This window comes from Phalacrocorax carbo, unplaced genomic scaffold, assembly GCF_963921805.1.
Source record: "Phalacrocorax carbo unplaced genomic scaffold, bPhaCar2.1 SCAFFOLD_142, whole genome shotgun sequence".
Classification (NCBI taxonomy): domain Eukaryota; kingdom Metazoa; phylum Chordata; class Aves; order Suliformes; family Phalacrocoracidae; genus Phalacrocorax; species Phalacrocorax carbo.
Genome location: NW_026990384.1, coordinates 103190 through 115707, shown reverse-complemented (window position 1 = coordinate 115707; position 12518 = coordinate 103190). Strand labels below are relative to the sequence as shown.

The 12518-nt window shown below is 47.5% G+C and overlaps 1 long non-coding RNA gene across 2 annotated transcripts; it reads right to left on the bottom strand.

Moving 5' to 3' along the window:
- Positions 1-10063: 10063 nt before the first annotated feature.
- Positions 10064-12297, bottom strand: LOC135311091 (uncharacterized). Of its 2 annotated transcripts, none has more exons than XR_010370962.1 (3): positions 12215-12297; positions 10616-10851; positions 10064-10415 (listed from the first exon to the last, which is right to left on the bottom strand). It is a non-coding gene; the product is annotated as an uncharacterized LOC135311091 (long non-coding RNA). The 2 variants fall into 2 exon arrangements; XR_010370961.1 differs by having other exon boundaries at positions 10622-10851.
- Between the last annotated feature and the right edge of the window lie 221 nt (positions 12298-12518).

Below are 12518 nucleotides of genomic sequence, written 5' to 3'. Positions count from 1 at the left end.
GGTGTTAAGGGAAGACATATACTTGAAAGAAAACAGAGCAAAATAAGCACAGGAAACTGGCTAAAGAAGGAATCTAAAAAGTGACAGGGATTAGGGAAACCTAGAGCAAACTATTAATAATAGGGATGGAAAATAGAAAAATATTATAAAAGCAAAGGTACTGCTACTAAGGACAAGAAATAACTAAAACATAAAGACACCAGATAAAATTGTACAAAATTTTAGAGGAAAATACGATTCAAGAAATGAGGGAAAAAAATTAATAGCAGCAACGGTCAAGTAAAATGGAAATGTAGAAAGTAAGTGGAAAAAGCAAGGTCATTAGTGAAATAGAAGAAATAACTTTTTTTAAACTTCCAAAGGAATGAGAGTTAACTTATAAATAACATTTTAAAAGGAAGGACTTATAGGAAAATACAAGAAAAAATTAAAATTAAAACAGAGACGGTAACCTAGAAGGGAGGTAGAAAGGAAATGGAAAAAGCGAGGGCGCTAAAGAGAGATGAGAAATAATTTTGCAAAGACAGCAAAGAGAACTGAGGTTGCTGTAGAAAGAAAGCCTAGGCAGCAGTGCGTATTAGGAAATAAAGACAATCTTATGCAATAAGGACAGTGACCCAAAACAGACGTGAAAAGGAAATGTAAAAAGCGAGAGCGCTATGAAAAACAATTGAGAAGTAACACCGGCGAACGAGACAAAAGTAGGAAAGTTTAAAAGCCGAGGGATTAAGAGACAATAACAACTAAAAAATAGTAATAGAAATAAAAGACAGACATAAAATTTTAAAAGCGATGGTGCTAAGGAAAGAGCTGAAAATGAACAAATGACCACAGTAAAGGTGATAATAGTACACAAAAAGAACAAAAAGAACAAAAAGGGTGGTTAGGGTACCACTGGAAAAAAATTAAAAGGGATTGAATAAGGAGTTCAGCTATCTCAAAGGGGGAAAAGCATTCTTCCTTGGGAATTTGCAGGGCTCGGGGAGGCGGCTTTAAGGGAGACTTGGAGGGGAAGGGATATAGCCAGGCTCACTAAAGAAGAGCCTAGGGGCGGCGTGCCGAGCTCGAGGGTGAAATCAATATCCCACCTTGAGCAGGTCTACCCCGATGCACGCAGCATAGATGCTGTAAGGTGGGAGATAGAAGCTGTTGTGCAGCGGGATAGCTTTGGTTTTCTTGCCGTCGCAGACATCGCAGAATCATAGAACGTTCTGGGTCAGAAGGGACCCACGAGGATTAGAGTCCAACTCCTTTCCCTGCACAGGACAACCCCAAATTCACCCCATGCCTCTGATGGTGTTGCCCTAGTGCTACTTGATTATTGTCAGGCTTGGCGCTGTGCCTGCTTCCCTGGGGAGCCTGTTCCGTGGCCCTCTGAGTGAAAAACCTTTTCCTAATACCCACCCTAAACCTCCCCTGGACCATCCTCCTGCCGTTCCCTCAGGTCCTATTGTTGGTCACCGGAGAAAAATGATCGGCACCTGCGCCTCCTCCACCCCTTGTGAGGAAGCTGCAGAGGGAGATGAGGTCTCCCTGTCTCTAGGCTTAATAAACCAAGTGACTTTAGCTGCTCCTAGTACGGTTTCTCACCAGATGCGGTGGGATGCCTCGTACGATTCGAGTGCTGCGATGGATGGCTCTAATCTCTTTCGAAGGGTTAGGCAAGGAAGGAGATGTGGTGGGGTGGCTCTGTATGTTACGTACTGTTTTGGCTGTAGAGAGCTCAATGATTGGGAGGATGAGGTTGACGGCTTATGGGTAAGGATGAGGGGAAAGGCCAACGAGGCAGGTATCCAGCTGGGGGTCTGCTGTAGACCACCTGACTGCAATGAAGAAGTAGCTGAAGAATTCTACAGGCAGCTGGCAGAACTCTCCCAGTTGCTACCCCTTATTCTCATGGGGCACTTGAACTTACCAGATGTCTGCTGGAAAGAAAACGCAGCAGAGGAAACTGTCTAGGAGGTTCATGGAGCACGTGGAAGGTAACTTCCTGATGCAGCTGGTAAATGAGCCTACTGGGGAGGTGCCTCGACTGACCTGCTCTTTAGAAACAGAAGGACTGGTGGGAGATGGGGGGGTTGGAAGCCATTTTGCGCCTAGCGACTGCACCCTGATGGAATTCCTGATGCCTGGCAAAATAAGGAAGGGGGGCTGGCAAAATCTATACCGTGGACTTGTGGAGGGCAGGCTTTGGACTCTTCGGGACACTGGTTGAAAGGGTTGCTTGGGAGGAAGTCCTGAAGGGCTAAGGGGTCCTGGAAGGCTGGACGTTGAAGAAGGAAATCTGGAAGGTGCAGAACCAGGTTGTCCCCGTGTGCAGTAAGACAAACGGGCAGGAAGATGACAGGCCTGGCTGAACAGAGAGCTTTTGCGGTGGCTCGGTGGGGGGGTGAGGGGAAAGGAGAGTTTACTGCTTTTGAAGAATGGGTAGGCAAGTCAAGAACAGAACACAGAGCTTGTTATGCCAATCGGAGAGCAAACCAGGAAGGCAAAAGCCCAGCTAGAACTCAACTGGCCACTGTTATTAGAGATGACAAAACATGCTTTTACATATATGCTAACAGAAAGAGAGCCAAAGAGAATCTCCAGCCTCTACTGGGGGCCGGGGTGGGGAATGCTGCCACTGAGGACTAGACTGAGGTACTTGATGCCTTCTTGGCCTCAGTCTCTAGTAGACTGGCTGTTTATCACCAGGGTAGTAATGGTTCACCTTCAGTGTGCTCACCAGGCATGTACAGGATGAGCAGGGGATCAGGCCCAGACACTGCAGGTTCTGCCTGACCAACCCAGTCTCCTTCTATGACCAGGTGACCCACCCAGTGGATGAGGGAAGGGCCGTGGATGTTAGCTACCTGTACTTCAGTAAAGCCTTTGACACTCTCTCCCACAGCATTCTCCTGGAGAAGCTGGTGGTTCCTAGCTTGGACAGGTGTACTCCTTGAGTACAAAACCAGCTGGATGGCTGAGCCCAAAGAGTAGTGGTGACAGAGGTTAAACCAAATTTGTGGCTGGTCATGAGCGCTGTTCCCCAGGGGTCACCTTTAGGACTAGCCTTGTTCCATGTCTTTATCAATGACCTGAATGAGGGGACAGTGTGCCTTCAGTAAGTTTGCAGATGATACCAAGTTGGGCGGGAGTGTTCATCTGCTTGAGGGTAGGAAGGCTCTGCAGAGGGATCTGGACAGGCTGGACCCATGGCCTGACGTCAACTCTATGAGAATTAACAAGGCTGAGTGCCGGGTCCTGTGCTCGGGTCACAACGACCCCATGCAATGCTACAGGCTTGGGGAAGAGCGGCTGGAAAACTGTGCGGCAGAGAAGGACCCGGGGGTGCTGGTTGACAGTCGGCTGAACGTGAGGCGGTGGTCTGCCTGGGTTGGCAGGGAGGCCGATGGGGTCCTGCCTTGTATCAGAAATAGCGTGGCCAGCAGGAGTAGGGAAGTGATCGTACCCCCAACTTGGCACTGGTGAGGCCGCACCTTGAGTATCGTGTTCCCTTTCAGGCCCTTCAGTACAAAAAGGACATTGAGTAGTTGGAGTATGTCCAGAGAAGGGCAACAAAGCTTGGGGAAGGGTCTGGAAAACAAGCCTTATGAAGAGCGGCTGAGGGAACTGGGGTGGTTTAAGTCTGCAGAAGAGAAGGCTCAAAGGAGGTTGTAGTGAACTGGGTGTAGGTTCCTTTTCCCAATGAGCTGGCGATTGGACAAGAGGAAATGGTGTCGAGTTCCATCAGGGATTGATCAGATAGGGTATTAGGAAAAATTTCTTTACCTGAAGAGTCACCAGGTATTGGAACAGGCTGTCCAGAGAGGTGGGGCAGTTGCCCTCCCTGGAGGTGTTCAAAAGATGCGTATACGTGGCACTTTAGGATGTGCTGTAGGAGGCACGGTAGTGTTGGGTTGATGATTGGACTCGATACCACAGGCCTTTTCCAACCTTATTAACTCTGCTTTTAAAATATTTTATCAAGGTGACTTTTTTTTAATAATGGGGTGCATGACCAACAAATGACCCTTAAAATTAGGGATTGGCAGCTTCGTAAAACTAAACCTAGAAAGAGAATTTTAAAAGCAATGGAGTAAGGGTCAGACAGGAAAAAGTAAGAAATAGGGTCCGCAAACTAAATCAAAATTGAAAAAGTGATTTAGTTGAGGACAGGCAGGAAGAAACAAACGTGGATGCGGAACTGAACGTAGACAGACAGCGCAAATGTAAAAATCAACGGGGTTCTGGCCATGTGGGTAGAAGTTAAATATCAAGAGAGGGAGATGGATAGATGGCCACAGAGAAAGGATGTAGGAAGAGCAAGCCAGGGCAGAGCAGAGGGAGTCACTGAAATGGAGATAGGTCGCTGGGTAGAGGCAGACTAAGAAATGCAATTTTTACAAGTAATAGGGAAGAAAGAAATAATAGCAGGTGTGGAGCCAGAAAAGGAGAGGTATAGAAAGGACACTTAGAAGGTGATGGGGTGCAGGGCAGTGTTGGCAGAAGACCAAAAAGCTTTGGTGAGCTGTGCAGCCTGAGAAGGAGACAGAGGCAGGGACAGGCAAGGAGGCAGACAGACACTGGGAAAAGCATAGCAGGGATAGGCCCAGATGCATGGGAGGAGCTGTGCGACTCACTGCAGCTCCTGTCGTGGGCAGGACACCTTCACAGCCCTGAGGTTTCTCTCTCTCCCTCTGCCCCGTCCCCCTCCACAGTGCTGGCTGCCCAAACCATGCCCCTCCCGGAGCAGGAGGTGGGTGCCCCAACACTCCTCTCCGACCATGTTTCCTGGACACACAGGGGCCAACGCACATAGCCAACAGAGCTGCTGATATCCTGTTACCTTGTGCTGGTGGCGTGCTCTGGCCGGGACGGATCCTTCCTTGCTCAACGACACGCTGTTCCTGGCTGGAGGCACCTGCCTGTGGAACACCCTTCCTTTCACTCCTCAGCCAGCTCCTGCAGGCAGGAGTGTCCAGGCAGCCCTCTCCCCAGCTAGAGCCCCTTGGCACAGCAGGGCCAGCCCTGTCCTCGGACTCACCGGCTGCATCCAACAGCACATCACCTTCTCCCTTGGACCCAACTGCAGCCACTCACCCCGAAGTCCAGGGGCTGCAAACGCATCTGGGAATGCGCAGGAGGCAGCGAAGCCTCGTCCCTTCACACGCGTCAGATATGGCTGCAGTGAGCTGGCTACCAGGGTCAGCACCCAAAAGCAGTGTGACAGAGGAAAAAGAATAAATAGGGAGGAAGGACAGAGGAAAGAGCTGGAACAAGGCACATGGGAACAAGAAACAAAGAGGTGAAGCGTACAGGGCAGAACTAGCAAAAGAGCAACAACTTTTGGGGCACCAGAGAGGTAGGTGGACCAGAATCGGGGATTTGGGGGTGCATTAGTGCTGTGGCAGCAGCTCTCGCTCTGCGAGCGCAGCCCTGCAGGAGCAAGTCACCAACTGGGAGGATGGGCCCTGACTTGGAGAGGAAAAGGAAAAGGGATAAGGGGCAGCTTTAGAAAGCGCTTTTATAACTTCAGTACGTATGAAGGGGGGGTTGAGCTTCTGAAACCATTCTATAAATAGTGTTGTAAAAACCCTATATAGCAGAGATATTTACACTGAAGTATCTACTTAAATAGATATTAAGTTATCAAACATCTATGTATTCCCTAAATATACATATGTTTACACTATCCATTGTGACTATATCTATATACATCTATAGAACATTTATACATCTATTTAGACATACCGATCAACACTTTAAACAGATAGCTAAATAGAAGTTCTGATAAAACTTACATATATTATCACTAATTTTACACTTCTCTATTTAGACTGAGATATCTACTTATCTCTATACCTGTTTACGCTTATTTTATTATCTTTATTTAGATTACATAGGATATCTAACAGAAGGGTTGGACTAGATGATCCCTGAGAACCTTCCAACCTGTGACCCTGCGGTAGGCTTATTATAGAACACACACTAAATTCAGATAGCTTTATCCAGGCAGACGACTTCTTATATATTTTGAAAACCAATATTAACTTTAAAAGTTTTTTCTTTATAAGTTCTTTGTACTATGCAGTAGGTAAAAGGTTTTTTTAAATTTTTTATATTCCAATTAGAAACGTGTACAGGCTCTTAAAATATAAAAAACTTGTATAGACATAAAATAATTTTTTGTGCATTTTAAAATCTATATAGAGGAAGGAATTCAAAACAGGAAAAAAAACCCTTTTCCTTTATTGCAATGTCACACACCCATACTTATAGTTTATAATATTTAATAATCCCCCCATTAGCAGGATTCCTACGCACAAAATTCACCCAACACATGATATTTCAAAAGCACAACAGTATTTATTGCTCTGATAGAGCCTTGCAGAAGCAGTTACTAGCATATTGTTTTCCCCTCATCAGAGTCTGACCAACCCGACTATGCCCAAGACACCGCCGAGCAGGAGGGTGACCGTGAGCAAGGTCATCGCGGAGAAGGGAGGTAGGCGTGGCACCTTCAGGGTGTCCCCGGTGGTTCCCAGAGTGTGCTCTGTCTCCCCCCCCTCTCTGCTTTGAGCTGCCCCTTTTTATACCCTCAGCAGATTCAAGGCAAAAGAACTGCCTAGACGTGGCCGCACGCGTGGCCGGCGCATGCAACAAGGCCTGCCGGGTACGTGCTCTGCCAGCTAACGGCGGTTCTGGGGTTGCAACAACATATTGTGCAATGTCAATCCTCCCGCTTCCCCCCTTCGAGGTTGCGTTCTCACAGCTGTGTTCAGCTTGTGATTCTTCCACTGTGGCCCTACACTGACCACCATCTAAAATCCCTCACGCACCATCCCCCCTCACCTGCTCCTCTGCTGCATCATTTCCCCCACACATAGTTGACATTAGTGTGCCCCAAGTAACAGGAAGCAAGTATGGGTGGGGACGTATTTACTGAGCATACCGAGATGCTTTCATCAAGATGTTGGAAAAACAAAAATCTAACTATATGTCACCATATTAAAAAAATTGGAGCAGATGAAAATACAAACTGTTGTCAGCCTAAGGCATAGTATATCAGTTCAGTCAAAGGAGGTTTCTAAGTAAATGGATCAGCTTGAAACACAACATATCCTTTACAGCTTAAGTGAGTAGAACACTTGAAAACACTATTAACAGCTATTTATACTAAAAATCTGATCAAAATGGTACCACACTAAACATTCTTGCTGGTGTTAGAAAAAGCCTCATCCCTTCCTTACGGCACTGCTGCAGGGAGATAACCCTATGAGACTGCAGGGCAATGCTATAGCATAGCAAGAATCTATGCTTACCGATTCACCACCACAGCTACAGCTCTTTCGCTGCTGCTGCACATCATGCTTACGCAATGAAGCCCAAAGTGTCAAACCTAAAGGAATAAAATAGGGGAACTCAGCTGCCCTTCTGAAGGCAGGCTGCCCGGGGTGAGGGGGGCAGCTGTGCGTCGGGGCACAGGGCAGCCAGGCAGACCAGATGCCAGCAGCTGCCCTGCAAAGGAGTTGTGCGCTGCTGAGCCTTGGGCTTCGTTGGCTTGGCAGCGCCTCGCCTCTGCACTGCCAGGACCCTGCTCTGCTCATCCTGCACAAGCACAAGGCTTCAGCGAGCACACAACAGGAGAGCAGGGTACGTGAGGGCATGTCACCAAGAAAAAACCCACACAGGAGAAAACCTCATGCAGGAGGCCCATTTCAGTGGAAGGGAGGGCACAGACACACGCAGAGGAAGGGTGGGGGAGGAGGCGGACACTGCCGGACAGGGGCATGTCTGGGCAGACACGCCATGGGGCACATGCATGGGGATGACTGACACCAGGGGGTCCCCCCAGGATAATCCACAACAGGCAACTCACCTGGGATAACCTGCAGCAGATGATGATCTGCTCCAGATAACTGACGCACTGCAGAAAACCCGTTCCAGACAAGCCCCAGAAATGCCCTTCCAAATGCAGGTGTTTCACACCTAGTAATCTCCAAATTAGGATTTTCATGGTTTTTTTTTTTAATAGGGTTGGGTTGGTCAATTATTGCTTTGGGGTTTTTTTTTTTTGTTATCTTTGGGTTGTGTTGTTTTCCATTTTGCTGGGTTTCTTGGGGATTTCTGTTTTGGGTCCTTTTTTTTTTCCCCATAATATAAAACTTGGGGTTGTTCTTCAAAAATATTGTATAAAGTGGGGGTGTGTGTGTTTTTGAACCACAAAAATAGGTGATTTTCAGTTTGTTTTGTCGATGAGAGTGGCTGGTCCATGGGTTTCTTCATGTGGAGTCCGCTTTCCACACATCAGGTAGGGGGCTGGGGAGTGACAAAACAATCTGTAAGATTGTGAAGTAGGTATGTTTATTCAGCACGGGGGGTAGTCCCACCAAAGTCATGCACGCCTGTGTGATAGTTTGTCTTCCATTTCTATAGTAAAGCATTACAGATACATACAATTTCCCAATACGCCTATAGATATGCATGACCTTTCCCCACGTCGTATTAAAATTAGCCAAAAAAGTAGTTTCCATAAATCTTTCCCAACTGAGCTTGCACAGTGCCTCCTCGTGGTGGTGATCGGGGGTAGTAAAGATGAAGGCTGCTGGCTCCTCTTCATCACCGCTAGTAACCTTTTGGTTTTGCACAGACTCAGTTATCTCTTGACACTTGTCCAAACTACTGTTTTAGCTGGTTCTTTAGACAATTTTCTATCCTTGTCAGGAATTTGTCCTTCGCAAGTGGATGCCAGGCCTCCTTGCTAATTATTTTACACAGCGGCTAGATAAGCGTTCCGCAACAATTAACTTTCAGCTGGATAAGCATTCAGAGATAGAACAGTTAACTTCTGGTTTTGCATCTTAAGAGCCCCTTCCCCCTTTCATACCCCCCAGCCATTTTCTTGCTTTCCAGCTGCACAAATCCACCTGGAGTTGACTCTTCCAGTTTTCTTTCCCCCAAAACTGTTCGGGTTTTTGTTTAGTGTTTTTCTCTTTGCTTTGGTTCCACCACCCCCCCACCACTGCAGACCCAGACTCAAAAGGTTTGGGATTCTTTTGTGCCCTGGCAGCAGCTCCCACTCCGCATATGCGGCCCCATAGGGGAAAATCCCCATTTGGGGGAATCAGGCCCACACTGGGATAGGAAAAGGAGAAGGCGAGAGGGGCAACATTTGAAAGCGCATTTGTATCTTCACTTGATGGGGGGAGTTGAGGGGGGTTGTCAAATTTATAAATCCTGTGTATAAATAGGGTTTCTTTGCATTTTAAAAACCTTATATAGCATAGACATTTACTTTTCTGACACTTTCATCTTTTTCACCTTCTCTATTTAGACATCTACTTAGACTATATATATATAGTGAAATAAATAAGTCTAAATACATGTAATTGTAAGTAGATGTCTAATCTAAATAGAGACTATGTAACACACAGTAAGTGTAGATGCTCACTCTAGTCAGACTTCCTTCTATTTTGAATTCCTTCATAAAGGAGTTTAAAATGAAGAAAAAGGATTTATTTTTTATTTTAAATATATGTAGACAGGCGAGTTACGTTTGTATTTTAAAATCCTGTATCTCAATGTAGAATTCTTTCTATCCTAAAATCCCTTTATACATCTATAAAGTAATAATACTTTTCAATATATATAAAATAAGAAAAATATTTTAAGCCAACGTGGGTGTGAGGCACTGAATTAGAGAAAACCTCTTAATAGACCCCTGAATTTTCAGGCGTTTTTGGGCTGCAACCCCCCTTTTTGAGGGGGGAACCCCTAGATGACCCACACACACACACACTGACCTGCTCCTCTGATGCATTATCAGCTCCCCCAGTGACACTGGGGTGCCCTGCATGACATCATCACCCCCCCCAGGACTCCCCCTATTTTATGATAGTAAGGTTGGACTAGGTGATCCCTGAGGTCCCTTCCAACCTGAGATTCTGTGATTCACCCCCAAGAAGGGCACTAAACAAGGGAATCTGCTCCAACCTGCAGCTCATTAAGAGTGTCATTTACAAAGGTACACACACCCACCCCCCAGAAAAGGGGGAGCTCTGCTAAAATCTAAAAGGTGGGGCAGCCCCCCAAACAGCTGCAGCCCCCCCAGCCCCTGTCCGCAGGCTAGCGGCCGCCCCACGGCGGAGCGGGAGCGTGCCAGAGGACGGTGTCACGTCTCTCTCGGGCTCTGCTCGGACATGTTCCCGCGCTGGGACGGGCTCCCCGGGGCGACAAACAGCCCCGGTCCCTGGGGGCCCCGACTCTCCCCACCAGGCAGCCCTCGCGGCCGCACCTGCGGGGCACCCGCTGGAGACAGAGCCGGGAGCCCCCAGGCAGAGGGATGGCCCCTTACCTTCACCACGCTTAACGACCGGCAGGCAAACCCGGGCCGGGGGGCATCTCTTGAGCATCACGAGACACTGAGAAGACATCTGAAAAACAGAAATCCCAAACTATATTTCAGCACGTGAATAAAATAGCACAGAAGAAAATGGAGGAGCTCAGTCAGCACAAGGGATAGGAAGGAAATTGAGCCGCAGCAAGATTCTGGGCAAACGGGTCACGTCAAAACACAACACCTCCTTTAAAAGCTAGAGGGACTGGAACACTTGGAAACGGTATTAAGACTAACCGATACCATTTTGAACAGATTCTTCGCGTAACACTGAACGCTCTGGCTGGTGCTGGAAAACGTCTCATCCCTTCCTTACGGCACCGCTGCGGGGAGATAACCCCGTGAGGCTGCGGGGCAAAGTTGTACCGGAACCGGAACCTCCGCTTACAGATCCGCCGCAGCAGCTACAGCCCTCGCCCTGCCGCCGCACGTCTTGCTGCCTGGCTCCATGAAGCCTGAAGCGAAGCGTCAAACTTGAAAGAGTAACATAACATAAGTCTCAGTAATTCACTTTGTGCTGAGAGGGCGGGCGCATGTTTACGCACATCCAATATGAACGTCTACGCTATAAAAGCTTTCCATTTTCCTTCTGCGTTCATTTAACTCGCACAGCCGTTCACACCCGCCATAAGATTATCTATCTCCAAAATACACAGCAGCAACGTGACTGGGGGGTTTTGGCGTGTTATGGAGTCGGGAGGGACGTCCGCCCAGCTGTCCTGCCCAAGAGATGCTGCTGAACTGCCAGGGAAACGCGCATCCAAAGCGAGACTGAAATAAAATACTTAAGAGCGCTCCCTCAAAATACCGGCAGGAAAAAACCGCCCCCACCCCAACATTCAGTCACCCCTCGTTAAATATTTACAACAAATACCTACCTGCTTAAGTACACCTAATAAATCGTACCCTACATCTGCTCGGCAGTTACAGCTGAAACAGCGCAAGTCACATTGTCTGATTTACGATGTTAGCTTTTTTTAAACTTTCATTTATGATAGAAGAATCAGTGAGTGAAGAGATCCCCGATACAGTTTTACTTTTTTGCGGAAAAAAATAATACCACAACAAAAAACCACGCAAATCAAATCCCCAGTGTTGCAATACATGGGGCTACCAAGAAGGACCGGCAGATATGCTAATGCGTTTGGCTGTACCGAAGCATGCAGGGGAACCGTATTTTTATGGGATCTCGACTGTTACAACTGAGAACCCAAGCACTACCAATGCCATCAACATTTGGAGTATGTGCTGTGCTTGGATCTCCGCAAGGACCATTGATTTTTTTATCTTAAAAAAATAAAAAAAGCAGTACTTCAAGTCTTGTGCTGATGAGTTCTACTGACAAAGACATTGTCTCTAAGATGCACTCTGAGATATTTCTTATTCAGTGAGGTTGCATTCTATGAACTTGCCATCAATTTTTCAAAATCTCTTCCTAACGAAAGTCACACTGTGGGGCTTTCAGATCGGCCAGATTATGAATCCTTTCACAACAAGAAACACACCAGCTAACCAGGATAATCTCGCAGTGTCCAGGTGCCTCTTCATCATGTGAAAAAGAAAAAAACCCAGAGCCAGCAATAAGTATCACACGGGTCAACACAGCTCTCTTCCAGAGCACCCCCCTCATCAAAACGAACATGCCCATCGGCTCACCTGCTCTGCACAGATTCCAGCATCACCCCCCGCTTCCATCATCGCTTGTGGCACCAAATGTATCAACACACAGTAAACTACCGTTACGCTCGTGAGAAATCACCGCCCCGTGACTTCCTCGTTACTACCCAGCTCGCTTCTAATGCTCATACGCCGTTCCAAAGACGGCCCACGTGTTACCTACAAAACTGAAGAGCTCGACGACGGACCACAGCATTCTCTGATCTTAGATGTTGGCCGCTGCCCCACCTTCTCAGACCTCTCATAGGCATGCGGCACCTGCAAAAAGCCAAGTGAAAAGGCACCTCCTGAGATGCCGCCTGATGCCACAGCCTGCCCGCACCGATCCCCGTCTCGCACCCCTTTCCCTCGACAGCCTCCCTCCCAGCCTACGTCACTTCCAGGTGCCGTGTTCAGCTCGCCCGCCATCCGTAACACCCAAATGACACGCGTTGCTTATAACTTCCCCAGCAACACAACAACT